The 17,903-nt window shown below is 38.8% G+C and overlaps 1 long non-coding RNA gene across 2 annotated transcripts in view; it reads right to left on the bottom strand.

Moving 5' to 3' along the window:
* LOC141573128 (uncharacterized) overlaps positions 1 to 17,903 on the bottom strand; it is a 215,594-nt gene that overhangs the window by 168,081 nt on the left and 29,610 nt on the right. For both annotated transcript variants that reach the window (XR_016021209.1, XR_016021210.1), the window contains exons 3-4: positions 13,437 to 13,536; positions 12,722 to 12,771 (exon numbers count right to left, since the gene is read on the bottom strand). This is a non-coding gene — a long non-coding RNA (uncharacterized LOC141573128). The remainder of the gene's footprint in view (positions 1 to 12,721; positions 12,772 to 13,436; positions 13,537 to 17,903) is intronic.

Below are 17,903 nucleotides of genomic sequence, written 5' to 3'. Positions count from 1 at the left end.
ATTCAGTGTATCCAATGCTGCTGATAGGTCAAGTACGAGGACAGCTGAGAATTCTGAGGGTCATGGAGAATGGGACTCCAAGGTCCCTCTAAGGCTGTCTGTGATGGGAGAATGGTGGACCCTTTATCTTAAAATGATGGAGGAAAAGACCTGGGGAAGGTGATGAGTTAAGTTTGAAGACAACTTACTTTGTAGTGCCCTTCACACTTATAAAAAGTTGTGTCAATTTTTACAAATATAGATTTGGGAATTTGACAGAGATTAAGATGAATATTATAGACTTAACAGTTAGGCTCATAAAAAATGATTTCTGAAAGCTTGAACGTGGATTTTTTAAATTTTTATTATTATTTTTTTTTTTACAAATAAGAAGTTACAATATCAGGTAAAATAAAAAACCTTGAGGAATTTCTATACTTTACTTATATCCAACATCTAGCATAAAGTCTGGCAAACAATAAATGTTGATAGAATGAAACAAATGAAAAGTGAGTAGATCCAGAGTAAGAACGTGACAGAAGAAAGGGTTGTAGCGTCTCGTTCTTCAAGGTATTTGTTGGTTAAACGAGGTAAACAAATAAGGAAATACAACTATAACAGAATGAAAACATTTTTATTAGTGTGGTTTTAGAAAGAGGAGTGAAGATATTTTTAATAAGGCTGGCTATCTACATTTTCCTTGATTTCATTCACTCCTGTATTTTTGGAGACCTTTAGGAAATATATTGTAAGCATAGTTCTATGAATAAAATAAGTCATTAAAAATATAGAAAAATGTTAATAGAAGAATTTTATAAATAAAAGTACCACTGGATGTGATTTTAAAACATTAAAATAATGCAGAGATTATGCTATGAACCCTGTAAATGGAATGTTAGACATTGTTATCTCTCATTACCTTATGCAATCACAAGAAAATAGATGGTAAAGGGATATTATGACACTACTATATATTACACAATACATTCATATATTTATAATTATATTCAAAATATATGTGTCTGTGATCTAAAAACATGAGCTGGTTGTTAGAGCAGAAGTGACGAAGCATGATTTTTCATGATGGTAACTTCTAACAACTCTTCAAAATAGGCTTAACCCTTTACAAATTTTGGCCACTTACTATTCTACCACCATACAGAATTCATGTCAACATTCCACCGAAAGCCCAGTTCTGACACCAGTGATTGAAAAAGCTTTAATTATACCACTCTAAGCCTGGGTGTTTCTATAACCATAGCTTCAGAAGAATATAGTCTTTCAACCTGCAAAAACTTACTTAAAACTTCACAGAGACCAATGAGGCTTTTGTGTAAGGAGTTCCAATTGGCAAACTTGATTTTATTTTTAAGCAAAAGAGTCTTTGGTTCACTATACCTCACATTTTCCCGCTGCATTATTCCCATGCTAATAAATAATTGAAATATAGTTACCACAGCTTTTCCCTAAGACTACAGATGAACTTTAAGAGTCTCCAGAAAAAGACATGGCCTAAAAACCTTTATGAAGTCATTTATGGCTTTAAAAACTGGAGGGTTACCTTTAAGAAGGGAAGACTCTCCTATCCAAGATTCTCTGAGGATCTAAATTTTATCACCAAATTATTGTCTGAGAACCTACCAGGTAGACTGAAGAATCAGCAGCGTCTTTTGAACGCTCTTCAATGTTTTCTGAAGTGTATTGTTTTTCAACACCATTTCCCCCATTTATCCTGTGTATTACCTGATTTTTTAAATCTTAGCAGCACAGACAAGTGAAATGTACTTTAATATGTCTTTGACTAGAAAGGATCAAAAGGCAAAAACAGTGACAAAGGATACTTCTTTGGTGTATTTTTTATATTTATGAAGGTGGAAAAAAAATAGTGAAGGTAACACAGATTAGCCTTCAATCCTAGTCTCTGACAGGAAGTCTTTTTCACTAAAACTCAAACAAGGAGATGACACAAAAATGGGGTGCAGAGAACACTAATGGTTTTCTTAATCTTCCCCATTGATACAGGAAGGCCTAATTAACCCACTCTCAACGAGTACTGGTTAATAATATTCCTAACAGGCCTTGAAACAATAAAAGTCATCAAAGTACAAGTGAATTTTTAAGCAACTATTTTTAAAAATGTCAACAAATGCAGAATGGTATCACTAAAATGCAGTTGTAATCAAGCCCGATAAAGCCTATCTGTGAATTCCTACGGTTTCTCAAGCCTGGAAGCAAAGAGTTTGAACTGTGGCAAAGTTGAAAAATAGCTCTTTATTTGAGTTCCATTAGACCTAGTTGAAATGAGTCATTTAAAAGGCATATATTTATCAACCTCCAGCGGTCAGTTTACTTTAGAGATGAACTCTGCAGTTCTTAAAGCACCTGGTTTCAGAATGGAAGTAAATTTTGAGTGAATGGGAGTCAATAGAACCCCCCTCCCCAAATAAAACAAGATGAAAATTTATTTGTGATCTAGAGCTAATAGGCCACTAAACCAGTCAGGAGTCATGAGGGCAAAAAGCCAGAAACGTGTCAAGAGACAGAAGTCTCAACCATCACATTTTTCAAAATCGCTTTACTGTAATGCTTCAGAAGCAATGCTGGCAATCGAGTTTCATCGATTTCCCTTTCCTTGGTCTCCTTTGGGGAGGTGTTAATAAGCTGGTAGTGGCGGTGAAAACAGAGGAAGTGCTAATTGTCCATGGAAGAGCCATGTGTGGGCAAAGTCTAACATGAAAGGTGAAAAGATTACTTCTCAAGATAGCTAAATGTTCCTAAATAGTTAGGAGTTTACTTAATTACACAATGAACCCCAGCTGTTAGCACTGCAATGAAAAGAGAAAGAATTATGATAACAGTATTATTATAGTAGACTGGCCATTTTAAGACAGAAAAAAATGCCAATTCAATGTCCTTACTGATAATTAAGTGTTGTAACAATAGCACTTATTATTATTATAATTGCTAGTACTTACTACTATGAGCCAGACACCGGGCTAAAGACATTTCATTTCATTATCAGAACAGCTCTGAAATTAGGGACTATCAGGATCCCATTTCATAGGCTTCATTTGATACAGCTGTACAAATTTCAAGTGAAGTAGCAGAATTAAGCTTTAAGTTTGCACCAAAGTTAAACAGGTAGAGAAGACTTTATTCAAGGCTATTGCAATAGGGGAGAGAGGTCAATCCTAAGTCTAAATTCAATTCTACTAAAACCCAAGGGCTGGAGGGTTTTTAAGAGCTGGGGTGAGGAAAGTACCTGTAGGGCAGTGTGTTTGCTAATTGGCTTTTCCCAAAAGCAAAGTGAACTTTTTTATTTCTTCATGACAAAGGGTCATTTGACAACTTGGAGCAAGAAGCACTCTGAAGTTCAGCTCTTCAAAGGATGGCTCCCAGGTCCTTGAGAAAGACATTCCTGGGTTGAAAACTGACAGGAGGCTTTTAAACAGATTTCCATCTCAAAGGGGCAGAGAAAGGATTTACCATGATAAGTTTTCTAAAGTCAGTGCTCTAAGACATGGAGGTCAGAGGTCTAGAGTTGGAAAAAAGCTTGTCTCAAGTTTAGTCCAGCTGAGGGGAATGTTAAGGCTGTCTTAGACAGTGATCTGAGCCAAATAACTCCCTCCTCTCTGCTCCCTAACTCCGAATATATAAGAATTCACAGCAGAGAAAAGGCAAACAGTGAAGAAAAGATATTTTAAAATGCCTTGCTTATGTCTTTGCTTTTCATTAAGTTTCAGTTTCTCCATTCCTAAAATGAGATTTCTCTAGATTTGTGGATTGCAAGTTACACCTCTTGAGACTCCATTGCGGGGGGGGGGGGGGGGGGGGGGTGAGGGATGGGTAAGGAACCAGAAGATGCCCAAGACTGGTGTGGAAGCTGGGTGATAGGCAGGGAAACGCGCAGGGTCCTAGTCTTGCCTCAAGGAGGACAGCTCTGTTTACCAGTTTTACAAACTGGACTGCTGCTTCAGGGTTCATTTGAAAAATAAACACAGCAACAGGAGCTTTCTTGCAAGATAAAGTATGATAACCTCTAGACAAGACAATGTTTCATATGCCTTCTATGACTATAACCCATAATGATTCTCTAGAGCACCACAGATTCCAGAACATCCAAAGATCAAAAAGAAAAGTCAGCACAGTATAGAAACTGCCCTGTATGAGGGTATAGTTCCTGCAGCCACACATGGCCCACGGAGACATAGTCCACTTCCAATCACACATGTAACATGAAAGCACTAGATCCAGGATGCCTACCCTGCCTCCCACCGCTACACACACACATGTGTGCGACCATCCATATACACCAGGGTGTGCCAACCATTATCTGAAAATAAGGCCCTGATCCATAGGAGATGTCTTCTGTCTACACGGTGTTTTAAACACATTTTCCCAATATGTGAGATGCAACATAACCTTCTACAGTGGCAGTAGCTGATGAGCAAGGTGGAAATGATGTCTGCCAGATCCTGACAGAATAAAACTCTGATTTATAAAGTAAGAAGAAGGGTGGTACAGTTCATGAAGGATTCAAATTTAATTTATTTATACTCCAAACTTTTATTTGTTGTGGCTTTTAAAATAATATATAAAACTCTCTACAATCATGAATGTCGTTTAACTCAGCATCCCCTCTTCCTTTCAACATTCCTCAGAACTAAGAATCTGTGGGACATATATAAGTACCCTCCAACGAGTGCACTAGGTGTTTTTCTCACAGGGCTCTGGAAGTCCCCAATTTTGAAATCTCCTCATCAAGTCAGATTTGAGGCGAACATCTTTTCTCATAAGAAGCATGATTAGACTTGGTTAAAGCTCTAGAGGAGGCCGCCGATGACCGCGTTTGAGCCTGTGGGGTTCAGAACACATTTCCTAAGGCAGGCGAAGAAATCCCAGTGACTGTGGAGTCTTTCATGGTCTGCAGCAAGCACTTCAGCAAGTGGGAAATGAAAAAGATGAAGTTATAGAAGAAAGGCCCAATTCCAGGCGAGGAGCTGGGCTGAAATCTAGGAGGTTGTAAACATGTAGTACCACTGGGAATGAGACCTTCACCTTGGCCACTCATGGTTCCCATTGTCAATCAGTTGCTGCTTGGGGGGGGATACCTGTTGGCTGTTTTTTCCTGGCCCACAACTGCTGCTTTAAAAACTGGAATACTCTGCTACCTCACTGGAAGAGAACGATTTCATGTCTTTTCCTTACTTGCAGCTAGTAACAACAGGAAAGAGCTGTAAAAAAGCTTTTTAAAAACCTTGCATTTGTACAGGTCTTTACCGTGTATAGACTATTATGCTGTCCTTCCCCTCCACCGAAAGGGGGAGTCCTTTCCAGCAAGGAAATTTACGTGTAGATAATAAAATAGTTTTACAAATTAATTGTGTGCCAGTAAACTCACTGTTGTCGAGGAAACACAAAGAAACAAACAAAACTGATTTGCAGCATTTGATGATTTCCATGCTGTGAATATTCCCACTTGGGACAAATTTATCAATGTGATATCACTGAATGCAGAATAGGGAGGGATATGCTACAAACCCACACTGATATTCCATTGGTTTTGATTATATGTATCAGGTGGAAATCCAAATTTATTTATCTTTGGCAGTGCAATTCAGGACCATGATCCTTTGAGAAAAAGTGGTTAGTTAGTACGTGGGAATTTAATCTTTGGACTTAGGCAGTCTTGTAGAATTAAGAACAGAGGGAGTTTATGTTCAAATACGGTACATTTTTAAGTTGTTGGCTTTTTATTGTAGAAATGCCTTTAATATTTTGATGATATTGGCCATATGGCTGGCTATGATTAGGAAAGAGAATAGTGAGTGAAATTTCAGCATGAAGACAGAGCAGCCTTGGAGTTAATGTGCATTTTGTGTATTTAATGTGCTTCAGAGACTTTTGTGAGCAAAATCTAATCATCCTCCCATTATCTTAGAAAGATTGGTTTTAATGGATCTGCCTCATGAAAGATAGAAGCAGGACTGTTTTGATCCACCACCAATTTCTTATCTTGAGAGACAAAGTCATCTTCTGGAAAATGTTAGATCAATAGATGTTAGATCAAGACATGATTGCTGGGGTATTTGTTTCCTCAGCAGCTGCTCCCCCAGTTTTAGGTCTTTAAGTTGAGGTACCACCACGAGCGTAGTGCCACTACCCATCAGAGTTACACTTCTCTCTTTTGCGGGCAATCTCACTTCGCCCGCAAGTGAGAAGAGGATGGGATTTGTCTGATGGGAGGGCTTGGCTCTGCCCCTTCTGCCCAACTGCAGAGATGGCCCACTTCTGTCTGTTGTCTAGGGGACCTGGCAAGTGTTGTGGAGCTGGGTCTGCCCTCTGTGCAAGCCTGTAGTCTGGGTGTCCCTTTCTACTCAAAGGAGATGGAACAAGCTCTTTTAGTTCACTCTTAAGACCTTTCCTCCAACATAGCTTTTTTTTTTTCCTAATAAGAAAGCTGATCGCCATCCTGAAATTCTCTCATGGTTCTGAACTACACTTAGGGCGAAAGAGAGAGAATTGATACTCCAAAATCCAACAGTCCACTTTTTCCTTTCCCTTGCTTTGAAGGATTATGTCTCTGCTGTGCACTTACTTTATTTTAGTGGATTGGGGTGGGGGTGGGGTGGGGAGGAAACATAATAGCTTGTGTTTACTCTTCAATATTTAATATGCTATTCTTGTCATTGAGTATTTAAATACTTATGAAATAAACACATTAAGCAAAACTAGACTTTGATTAAGCCTTGATAAATAAGCGCTCATGAAGTTGTAGCTGTATATGTGTACTGTTAAAAACGTTACTCTATTAACTCCGTGTCTCAAATGGCGGTGCAGAAACGGCTTCGCTGTAATCAGTTTAGGTGTTCCTGTTAAAAATTCCTATTTCTAGGTAGAAAGCAGGAATAATCACTTTCATTCAAGTGCTCTAGGTGATTTTTGTGTAACACCGATTTTAACAGGGGGAAAAAAAAGTCCATTAAATGACAGGAAAATAAAAAAACAAATGGAGGGGTGGGTCCTTTCATAGTGTATAATGTATACATATATCAAATCATTAGACTGTATACTTTAATTATCTCACAATTATGTTTGTTAATTATATCTCAATAAAGCTGAAAAACTAGAAGAAGTAAGATGTGGCCTAGAAATTAATCACAGAATGGTAAAGGCAAAGAGTAATTGTATGGGACTTCTTAACAAAATTGGAGTTCTAGCTCTGGAGAAACAGATTGGCAAACTGACCCCTCCCCGCCCTCCTTTCTAGTTCTCAAACAGGAGGCTGCCTCCGAATCACCTGGAGGGCTTCTTCAGACACACAGCACTTGCCCAAACCCACAGTGTCTGAGAATTTTCGTTCCTAACACGCTTCCAGGTGGTAAATCCGTGGTTAGGGAGGTACGGTCTCAGGAATTCGCCCCTGGAACTGACTGCCATCGACCCAGTGCTCGTACCACTCTGCCACCCAAATCCTAGCTTTTACTGGTCCAAAGATACGAAAATTCGAGAACGTAAGCAGTTCGAGGAATAATGAAGATGAGAAGAAAGACATTTCAGTGAGCAGCCCCTGGGCCATCTAGCTGGAGTGCTTGTTTTCCATTTACACATATATCCAACGTGTTTCAAACATTGCAGTATGAAACTAACAGGCCCGGTTTCAGTGTCATTATTTATGTGATATATATTTTCTCTCCAGAGTGTTTTCACACACCTTAACTCATCTAATTCTCCAAGAATACTGTGAAGTTAATAAACAAATTTTAATTATTCTCATTTCACAAATTAAAAAAAATAAATAAATAAAAGGGAAATGAGTCTAATGCTTTTCTAAGTTCACTCAGCTAAAAAGTTCCAGAGAGGGAACCATTACCCAAGTTTTCTCACGCCTAATTCAGTGTTCTGTCTCCTACATCACTGTGCTTTTTAAACAAGACGCACATCAGAAATGAGAGGCTGTGTATATGTGTAACTCAATGACGCCAGCATAGAAAAGCGGTGCTCCTTTGTGGAGGAATTAGGATGAGGAGGGCGAGACGCTCATCTCAGACACGGAATTTTATAGCATGCCAGGAAACACAGCGATCAAGAAAACACTAATTTAATGTTTTTAAAGTAAAAAATTAATGAAAAAATCAATAAGAAGTAAAATATAAAAAGATTTTAAATTAAAGAGGTCATTTGTTTATTTTACAACTGGCATTCTGGTGCAATGGCAAGAATCATTTCATCTTATGTTATGTTCGAGGGGAAAATATGAAATCAGCCCGTGGTCCCTGAGCACAGTCAGGCAGGGCTATGAGCAGCAGCGATGGTGTGTGTACAGACTGGAAAACGTGGGTCCTTATATATAGTTGTGCCTGTTGATTGCAGGTCTTACATGATCCTTTGCTACTGTGTTTAAACTATGGGAGGATACTTTGATAAATGTATATGGGACACACATTTTTCCTTTCCAGTTCTGTTACAATGTGTCTTGACAAGGTGGTGCTTAGAAGGTTAATTCTTGATTCAAGAACATGCAGAGTTTCCATTTAGGTCTCAACAAGAAGAAGAAGGATGAAACAATGAATTTCTCTCTAATGTGAAAGAAAGACTTCAGTTGCATACCCACTACAATAATGTCAGTCTCAGGGTAAAGTAATGGCTTCCAAAGCTGATTTGGTGTCTCAGCTCAGCAGTGGCAGTTTGGCCATTCGGCTTCATCATTCTAGAAGCTCAGTGAAGAAAATGAGTGGCTAAGGTGGGACCTGTCAGGCATCAGGGATGTGAGACCTAAAATTATCTTAAAATATGCTAATTTTACTCAGGAAATTGGTAACAGTCCAACATTTCACGTCTGTAGATTTAAAATCCTTGTTTCTGCAAGTGGTTTGTTTATTCCTTATGGAGTTTCCTTGTAGACATTTTTTCTATTTTAACATAAATGATTTTGACAGAAGTGCCTGCATAAGGTTTATTAATTCTCTGAACACCTCTCCACTCCCCTTCAACTATTCAACTTTGTATATAATCAAAGTAATTACAACTGTCATTATTAGTGTCACTTTAATGAGCAAAATAATTTTCTGGGGTGATATTTAATAATGCAGATTTCCAGCCTCCACCCCCGGATATTAATTCAGTCGGCCTAGGATAAAGACCAATCATTTGCATTTTTAACAAGCACTGTGATGATGGTAATATAGATGGTGGCCCATAGGTCAAGCTCCCTGGAGAGCAGACTCTGCCTCAAAGATTTGTTTGCACAAAATGTGTTTGGAAATGCTCTCAGGATTAGTTACTGTGGTGAAGGGCTGAGTGAACAGAGAGAGCAGATGCACAATGGCCTCAGTCATCCTAGGAGAGAGGCTCTGGAGCTGTGATGGCTCTTCAGAGATGCTGGAATTGGTATAAGAGGCTGGGATTTTCACCCCCTGCCCCCGACCAGCAGTCATTGTATACTGACTGCCAGGGGGAAGGAGGCTGGACGCTGTACAAGGCTGGGTGGCTCTTTTCTTGAGAGTCAGGCAACTGAGAGGGGGCTAGACAAAGACTAACATCCAGGCTGTGCCATCACACTGCCCAGCCAGGAGTCAGCTGGGGCCAAGTGGCAAGTGGCAGCCAAGGGACTGTGGTCAGAAGTGATGCATTCACTTCTAAGCTAGATTGTTTAAGAGCAGATGTGTGACCCTTTAGCTATCTCTTCTGACCGCCATACAAGGAGGCTACATATTCCAGACGGTGCTCTTACAGTGTGGTGTGGTCCCCGTGATCTGGGGTACCCGAGTGCCTCTGTGCAACTGATCCCCTGAGCCAACCTGCGATAGACATGTAACATGAACTAGAAAAATTAAGTGGTTTTCAGCTACTGGGATTTCAACTTAGTTTTGCACTGCAGCATTATCTAGACTAACCTTACTAAATTAACAGCCAAATTTCAGTTATACAGTAAGTTGCATTGGATCAGTATCATCTACTGATATCTACAGTTAGACCGAAACTACACCTTAAGGCTCTTACCAAGTTCAGAGTTGGTAGAAATAATATCTTGGGAAAGCAGATAACAATTCCCAAATGGTCAAGGGGGATTTGTCACCTGTCTTATCTGATTGGATCTCACTTTAATTGTGTGCTTCCCTCTGCCACCTACTATAAAAAAGATGACGTATTCCCTTCTCTTATATTCAAGACATGGTAAAAAGAAACCATACCATTGTATTTACCAAAAGGGTAAGTACAGCTTAAAAAAACAGAATTGTCTCTGGTGCCAAAAGGGAAGGACATTTTCCAAAGCTCCGTTTATTTTCTTAGAGAATTTTCTTTAGAAAATGTGTAATGGTAAATTCTTTCTCTGTCCTTTGCAGATACGTGGAACCTTTTTCAAAAAGCCTCTTGTCTGTTTTATAACCCAGGAGTGTTTTTTCTGAGGGGCCTTGGAGCCATCTCTTTGAAATGTAAACATCAAGGAAGACACAGCCCCATTCTCAGGTCTCTGTGGGTTTCAACCTAGGCACCTGGCTCTAAGTCTTAACAACCTGCTTGCCAGGGAGGTAGGGAACATTTTATTTTTCCTTTGGATAAAGGCCATTACGTAACAGAGGAGGCCACCCCGATGGCCAGGTGAACCTAGGATGGGCTCTGTGAGCTGAGTGGTGCTGTCCATTTCCTCCTACGTGAGGGTAACATAATTTATCTTGAGAACATGTATGTAATGGGTTGTAGCTGTCTGGCTACAGGGTGAAATTTCTGTCTTCACGATCTCCTTATCATATTTCCTATGGTATATATCACATTCTGCTTTAATGGTTATTCAATAATAACACTGTGTAATTCATTTGTACCTTTGTGGAGAAGATTCACTGGGTTGGCCAATTTTTTAAAAATTTTTTTTTTAATGTATCTCCCCCGAAACCTGTACTATTAATTGCTATAGGACCAGAACATGGCTGCTGATCAATTATTCTAAAATGAATTCATCATTGTTTTGTACTTCCGCCAAAGTTTAGCTGGCATAGCCAGCAGCCCCATAAATCAAGTGACCACATTCGCTCACACAGGGCTCGAGGGTGCACCTGGGTTGCCCTGAGAGATTTCTCAGACTATCGGACTGGCTTCAATTTAAATAGTCAATGAGTGCTTCAATGAGATGATTTTATGGTTACGACAGATACTATCATCCTACCTCACTTTTTTCCAGATGAATTATGTTGTGTTTGGATTACGGAATACAGAAATTGAAGACTTTGACCCATGGTACTAGCCTTAGTGCCGTCTCATAGTCATGCCAGAGGGAGAAAAATCTTAGGATCACCGGTACGCATTTGCCACACTTCCTTGTAAAGGTAAGGTGGCCCTCTATTCGGGCTTAAGTTTCCAAAATCATGCAGAAGTTTCGCTATCAGTCTGTCCTGGTCATCTTCTATTTCCCACATCGGTGAATGAGCGATCCCAAACCCCACATAATACGAGATAGGCAAACATACAACATTTCCCACCAGATGGATGGGATTGCAATGGAGTATTAGTCACACACGCTCAACCCAGGTGAGGGGGCTTGTACCTGCCTTCCACGTGGGGTTGCACTCAGGAGCAGAATAACAACAGATGCCGGGTACTTAGGCTTTGTAGTAACAAGAAGATGAGGTGACTTTGGTTCCCTCTGGAGGATAAAATTGGTTGTTCTAAATAACTTTGTGGCAGGAAGGGAAGTGAAATGCATTTGGTTGAGGACCAGGTGAGATGCAGCTGGTCTGGTTGCTGGGGGAACTAACCAAGTGGGGAGACTTTCCTACTGAGCGGGGAGCAGACCTGGTGAGAGCAGGGGACTTATAGCTAAGTCTTTGTGCCTCTGTGAGGCTCAAAGATGTAAAGACAGCCCTTAAAATTTTAGATTTTATAATACACAGTCCTGAATAGAAAGCTTGGATTGGTCCTTAATAAGAAATTAAGTTATTTGATTTTCTGGTATATCTCAAAGAATGTAAATGAAATCATGGTTATGACACATACTATTAACCAGAATTTTTTTTAAATGTTCTGTTACTTATCATATGCAGTAGTTAAGGCAGTCAAATAACTAGAGGCACGTACCTTGCTTACGTATGTATGTAGCTACGAACATACATACAAAATGAATACATGTTAAAACACCACAGGGAGCATAGTGATGTGATGTTAGTGCCATTTAATTCTATTTGGGGTTTAAAATAAATTGTGATGCCAGATTATTGGTTAAAGATTTTTGAGAATTTAGCTGGGTCAATCAAATCCTGACTTTTTTTCAAAATGTTTGCCAAGTTTCAGTATTATTGCAAAATGATACAGTGAAAATATATCAAGGAAGACTAATCAGAGAAATTAATATAGGAGAAGCACATCTCAAATTTAACTGGCTTTAAAGCCACTCACGTATTTATTATTATATATAAAATGGGTTTATGTTCAAAAGATCACTATTTTGGTTTTGATAGCATTTTTAGGTGTAAGAATTACTAGAAAAAAATCATTTTGTTATGCCAACAGAAATTTTTGTTTAAATACAAAATATATTATAAAATGTATTAATTTTGAAAAATAAATGTGGAGTAATAGTGCAACTTCTATTGGTAATTTAAACTTAATGAAAATGTAGTAAGTGTTTTGCATTCAAAAATTTTGGCAACTTTTTAGAGTGAGAGGTAAATAAATACATGTTGGTTTCATGAAACAAAATTTCACTAAAATTCCACTAAAAAATATGAAAACAAATTAAATCATTTACCTTTTTGATAGAGATTTCCTTCTCTGTACCAGGAGTCATGGGAGCACGTCCTGCAATACGCAAAGCATAAATTGAGTTAACCAAGCAGACTCCTATTTAGAAAACAATATGCCAAATTTATAGCAAAACCTTAAGCTCAATTAGTGGAAGAATTAAATTTGTTTTTTTCTGGCAATTGAAAAAAAACACACAAAAAAAAAACAACCTACTTGGGTGATTTAATGGAAAAAAAATGGAAGTATGAATACGAAACCATAAAAGGAAATAATGCTATATAAAGCGAGTAAAAATCTTGGTCATAGCAGTGAAATTCCAGTGTGATGATGTATTCATTTTGGGACATCCTAACATCATTTTTACATATGTCAAGTATATAGTCTCCTTGCTTGTGATTTTAAGAGCTACGAAAGGATTTGGAATCCAAACAAACTGAATTAGGAAATCCAGTGTAATTGGTATTTTATGAGTAATTAAAAGCTTAAATAAAATATAAGAAAGTATATTAATATGAATAATAATAAAAATCAGTCATTGTAAAAGGTCATAGATTAATGAATTAAATACAAATAAGAATGAGGTAAAAATCAAACTGAATATGGATAATGCAGTGATATGCGCTGGGTTAAATAGCAGTCCTCTGACTGGGGTCATTTTACTCATGTCCATCCCGGCTTGTGAGCAGCCTGCAGGTGATAATGAAAAAAGACCAAGTCACCTGGTATAATCAACATGAACAGTATGTGGGTGACAAAAGATTCAGGCAGGATAGTCCCAAGTCCCTCTGATGTGATTCTGGGAGTGTTTTTCACTGAGAACTAAAGAGAAAGTTGAATTAGAATAGGAAGAGAAAAATGTATTCAATTTTGTAGAGATAACTTTTGAAAGTTATCACATATGTAAACACTCTTTAAAAAAAAAAAATATATATATATATATATATATATATATATATATATATATATATAGAGAGAGAGAGAGAGAGAGAGAGAGAGAGAGAGAGAGAGAAACTAACAAAGAAGCAGAAACTGTTCAGAAGTGCAATTCATTGTAGCATAAAATTTCTTCTAACTCAGTAACAGTATCAGCATCTGATTATTTTCAGAAATTGAAAATAGGATTCCGACACAGATTTTTAATGGCACATTTCCTCCCAGGATCCTCTGTAATTTGAAGTCGAGTAAGGGAATTGCTATTATCAATGGCAATTCACCTTTTTATATGAGAAAACACTTACCACCATAGCTGTTTTGTTATAATACTAGGCTTTGCAAAGACATGATGTTGTAAAATGCAGTTTACCATGAGAGCACCAATTGCAAATCCAGCTCTTATCTGATAGTATTATTTAGCCAAGATCTTCTAGTTAGATTGCATACACACACACACACACACACACAGATACTATACACACATATGAAACCTCCTGCACATATAGAAGTATGTGATTCCATATCTATATATAGATATATAATATGCATATATTCCAAATGATTGCATTTTATATATAGACTTCATTTTCTCTCTACTCATGTATTCCAAATGATTACACACACTCAAATGTCATATATGGCCCAAATGACCTTAACATCACCTCAGCTGGAAAGCAACTGTAGGCTCTTACATTCTCTCCCACTGTTCTCACTTGGTAAATAGGCTCAAGACCCCAGGGACTGTTTCTCAGATGACACCTTCATCTGAGATGCCAACAGCCTAATTGGAACTTATTTTTACCAGATAATTAGCTGGTAGGTTATTTTTCTCTTCCAGGCTGTCATTTTTTTGAAATCAAAGGGTGTCTCTTTCATTTTCATGTCCCATGTGACCAGCAAAGTACTAGGTACACATGAAGGGAATGCAGATTTTAATTGATAGAAAGAAGGGAGGGAGAGAGAAAGGGGCGGGGGAAGATGGAAGCAGGATAGAAAGCTTTAGATGGTCTTTTTCTATTGTCCAATGTCCATGAGATATAAATCTGCACTAATCCCTGGACTGGGATGAAATTGAACCTTGAGGAAGAGCAACAGAACTCCGAGAAGTTTCCAAAAATTGCAGAATTTAGCTCAGTCTCTCGTGACGCAGGGGCAGAGGAAAGAAAACATAATATCAGGGCCAATAAGATCCCTCGTTGATTAAAAAGAACCTAAGCCAGCTAGGAAGAGAGGGCCTGCCAGGATCCAGCGCTGCTCTACAATCTGCACCTTGCTATTCCTCATACGAATTGTTTGAGTTCCCATCTCTCTTTATGCATATTTCTCTCCCCACCGGCACTGTAGGTTTGGAGAACTGATTGTGCAAAGATGTAACACAAGCTCCAAACAAATTCTCATCAATTTTTCTAGTTCCATATGAGGGAAAATGTCCTCTCTGAAAACAAAACAAAACAAGAAACAAAACAGAAATAGCCTGCAAGTTCGAAATCAAGGTGGCAATGTGGGTCAGTGTAGGTAAGACGTGCATAAGAGACAAATTTGGTGAAGCCATTTTAATAAAATAGTAGATTCAACTCAGGGACATCAGACCTCATGGTTATGAGAGCCATGGGGTGGCCGCCCTGACAGGAGAGATTTCATTCACCATGGAATGTGGTCTTGTGCTTCATCCAAGCAAAGGGCTGAGGTCAAAACTCTTAGGTCCTTGTTTGATGTGACTTTCTTCCAGGACCAATGATCAGAGAACCTAATAAAGAGATTGTGGAACAGTGAACTTCCATGTTTTGCCTTTTGTATAAAAGCCAGTGCAAATTGGTTTTCTTTGCATCTCATTAAAGCATTTGGTATGCTCTGAGTAGTGTAGTTACAAGGAGGTTAATTCAGTTTCTCACTGAATATTGACTGATTATATGCACAATAAATGTTGCTGGGAATTCTAAGGAATACATAAATAAAAACAGATATATAAATTGTACTTTCTTCAAACTCTCAGGATATAATATATCAACATAAAGAACTGTAATACATTTATGAAGAAAGTATACAGAAAGAGATACCAATTATAACAAAAACTAGATCAACGACCTATGAGTCAGGATTAAAGCACTAGGGAATCCAAAGAAGGAGTCTGGAGTTTCCAGTTTAGAAATGTAAATTCAAGTCCATGTTAAATATGACATTTGAGTTAGAGAGAAGGAAGAGTTTGTGTTACAGCTTAATAAAAAATAATAAAAAAAGATATCCCAGACAAAAAGAACAGCAGGAGAAAAAGCTCCCAGACAGAAACATTTCACTTTCAATAAAAAATAGCTTGTAGTTTTGTATGACTAGTGTCTACAATATAATGGCAAATAATGAGAACACCATTTAAATCAATTGTTGCGTTTAGAGCATGCAAGAACGACTAATATATGTGGACACCATTCTATAGGTGATGGGGAGACATTAAATATTGCTGAACAAGGAAGTGGTGTAATAAGTGTTGGTCTTCAGGAAATTAATCTGGCAGCCAGCTCTGGAAGGAAGACTCAGAACAGGGAAAGATGAGAGGTAGAGAAAATGGAGGCTACTGCAGCTTCCCAAAGTTTCTGGAAGGAAGAAGTTACCAGACGAATAGAGATGTTTTGGATGCAGAACCAATGATATCTTACAGGTGAACGTAGGTGGGACTAAAAGGGAAAATAGTCAAAATGATGACTAACAAATGACTCAACTGCTGCCCTGAAGTATTTTTTTTTTTTTTTTTTTACAAGTAACAGAATCTGTCAAAGAAGTGTGATGTTCCTATGTTCCTGAGAGATAAAAGAGATGTATGATGCCGCTGAGAACTTTGACAGGGTTATATATGACACAAGGGTCATACTTATTTTTTTGAAATTAATTATTGCTTTTGAACGAGGAATTAAGAGCCCTGCTTGCAACGTTTCTGTCATTTGGCTTTCTGACACTAGAAAAACAGATATCATCTTTCATAAATTTCCCTAAGATTGGAGGGACTGGTTTGGGAAAAGAAAGCTTGATTTCCCTTCTTTATGTAGAAATTCTAAACCTCAAAAATTTACCAAAAGGACTCCTGGAGAAAGATACGATCCAGTTTTATTAGTTGTGTTTTCCATGTTTGGGGCTGTCAATTCAGCAGTTGAACGATGGGTGAAGATCCAGTCTACGTAATAGTGAGCGTTAACCTTGGGAAAGCAGGTGAGAATATCACGCCTCCTTTTTTATCCACAATTCTTTTTTCTCCCATATATTACAGTCCAACTGCCCACCAACACCACGTGCTCTCAGGCAGTCACGCGACACCCAGGTCCCTTCCCTACAGGTCTCTCCTAGGAACTGTATTCCCCTAATTATCTGGACTTTCCCTAAGTACACATCTCCATCTATCTCGAGTTCCTTCAGGCATCGGGAGCCTGGCTTCCTGCCCAATGAGAGGTAGTTATAAGGAAAGCCAATCAATTCTAACTACTTACGATTAAAACCAATAAGAGAGGGAAAGAAAGAATATGTCCTAAAACGTTGAGACTAGTTATTGCTGGAGTGAGGGAGGAGGGTGCGGAGTGTGTGTGTGTGTGTGTGTGTGTGTGTGTGTGTGTGTGTGTGTGTGTGTGTGTGCACATGCTATGGGAGCTATAGAAGAATTCAAAGGCATAAACTTAAAAAAGCATGTCGTTCAGGGTGGCCTGCGGGGTCTCTGCTCCCACTCCCCATACAAGAATGCAGGACATGGTGAGGCCAAAAAGAAACACCCACGGAGCCATAGATGGGGGAGTCATACCACTATATTCTCTCTGGCGGCACTATACTCTCACTGGAGGCTGGATCCACACTGTCCGCAAACCGCCATCCACACTTGCCAGCCCAGCCGCCATCTTCTTGCTAGCCCCCATTCTTCTGTCTCTGTTAGCGTAGCCACAGCAGTTATATTAGTGGCCAATGGCTCACTGGTTACAGCTGACGGCCAACTAGCCACAGCTGATGGCCATGCAATCACAGTTGATGGCCATTTACTACCTGAGCCAGCACCTGTCTATGTGAGGCTGAGAGCCTGGAAACTGCTTTTTGGGGTTTGGCCCCACAAGCAAATAAACTAGTTTAAAAACTTATAAGAGCAGTTTAGAGCAGTTGAAGGGGATGCAAGCAGTATCCACACGATGCAGCGGTCAAGTTAACAGGTTTTAGAGTCTACAGCCTGCAAACCCTAGTGTCGTGCAGGGTGTCATGTGGGGTCTCTGCTCCCGCCCCCTGCACAA

Source organism: Rhinolophus sinicus, chromosome 4 (assembly GCF_057876585.1).
Source record: "Rhinolophus sinicus isolate RSI-liver-muscle chromosome 4, RSI-T2T, whole genome shotgun sequence".
NCBI lineage: Eukaryota > Metazoa > Chordata > Mammalia > Chiroptera > Rhinolophidae > Rhinolophus > Rhinolophus sinicus.
The sequence above is the reverse complement of the archived record's forward strand: the minus strand, read 5'-3'. Positions and strand labels throughout refer to the sequence as shown.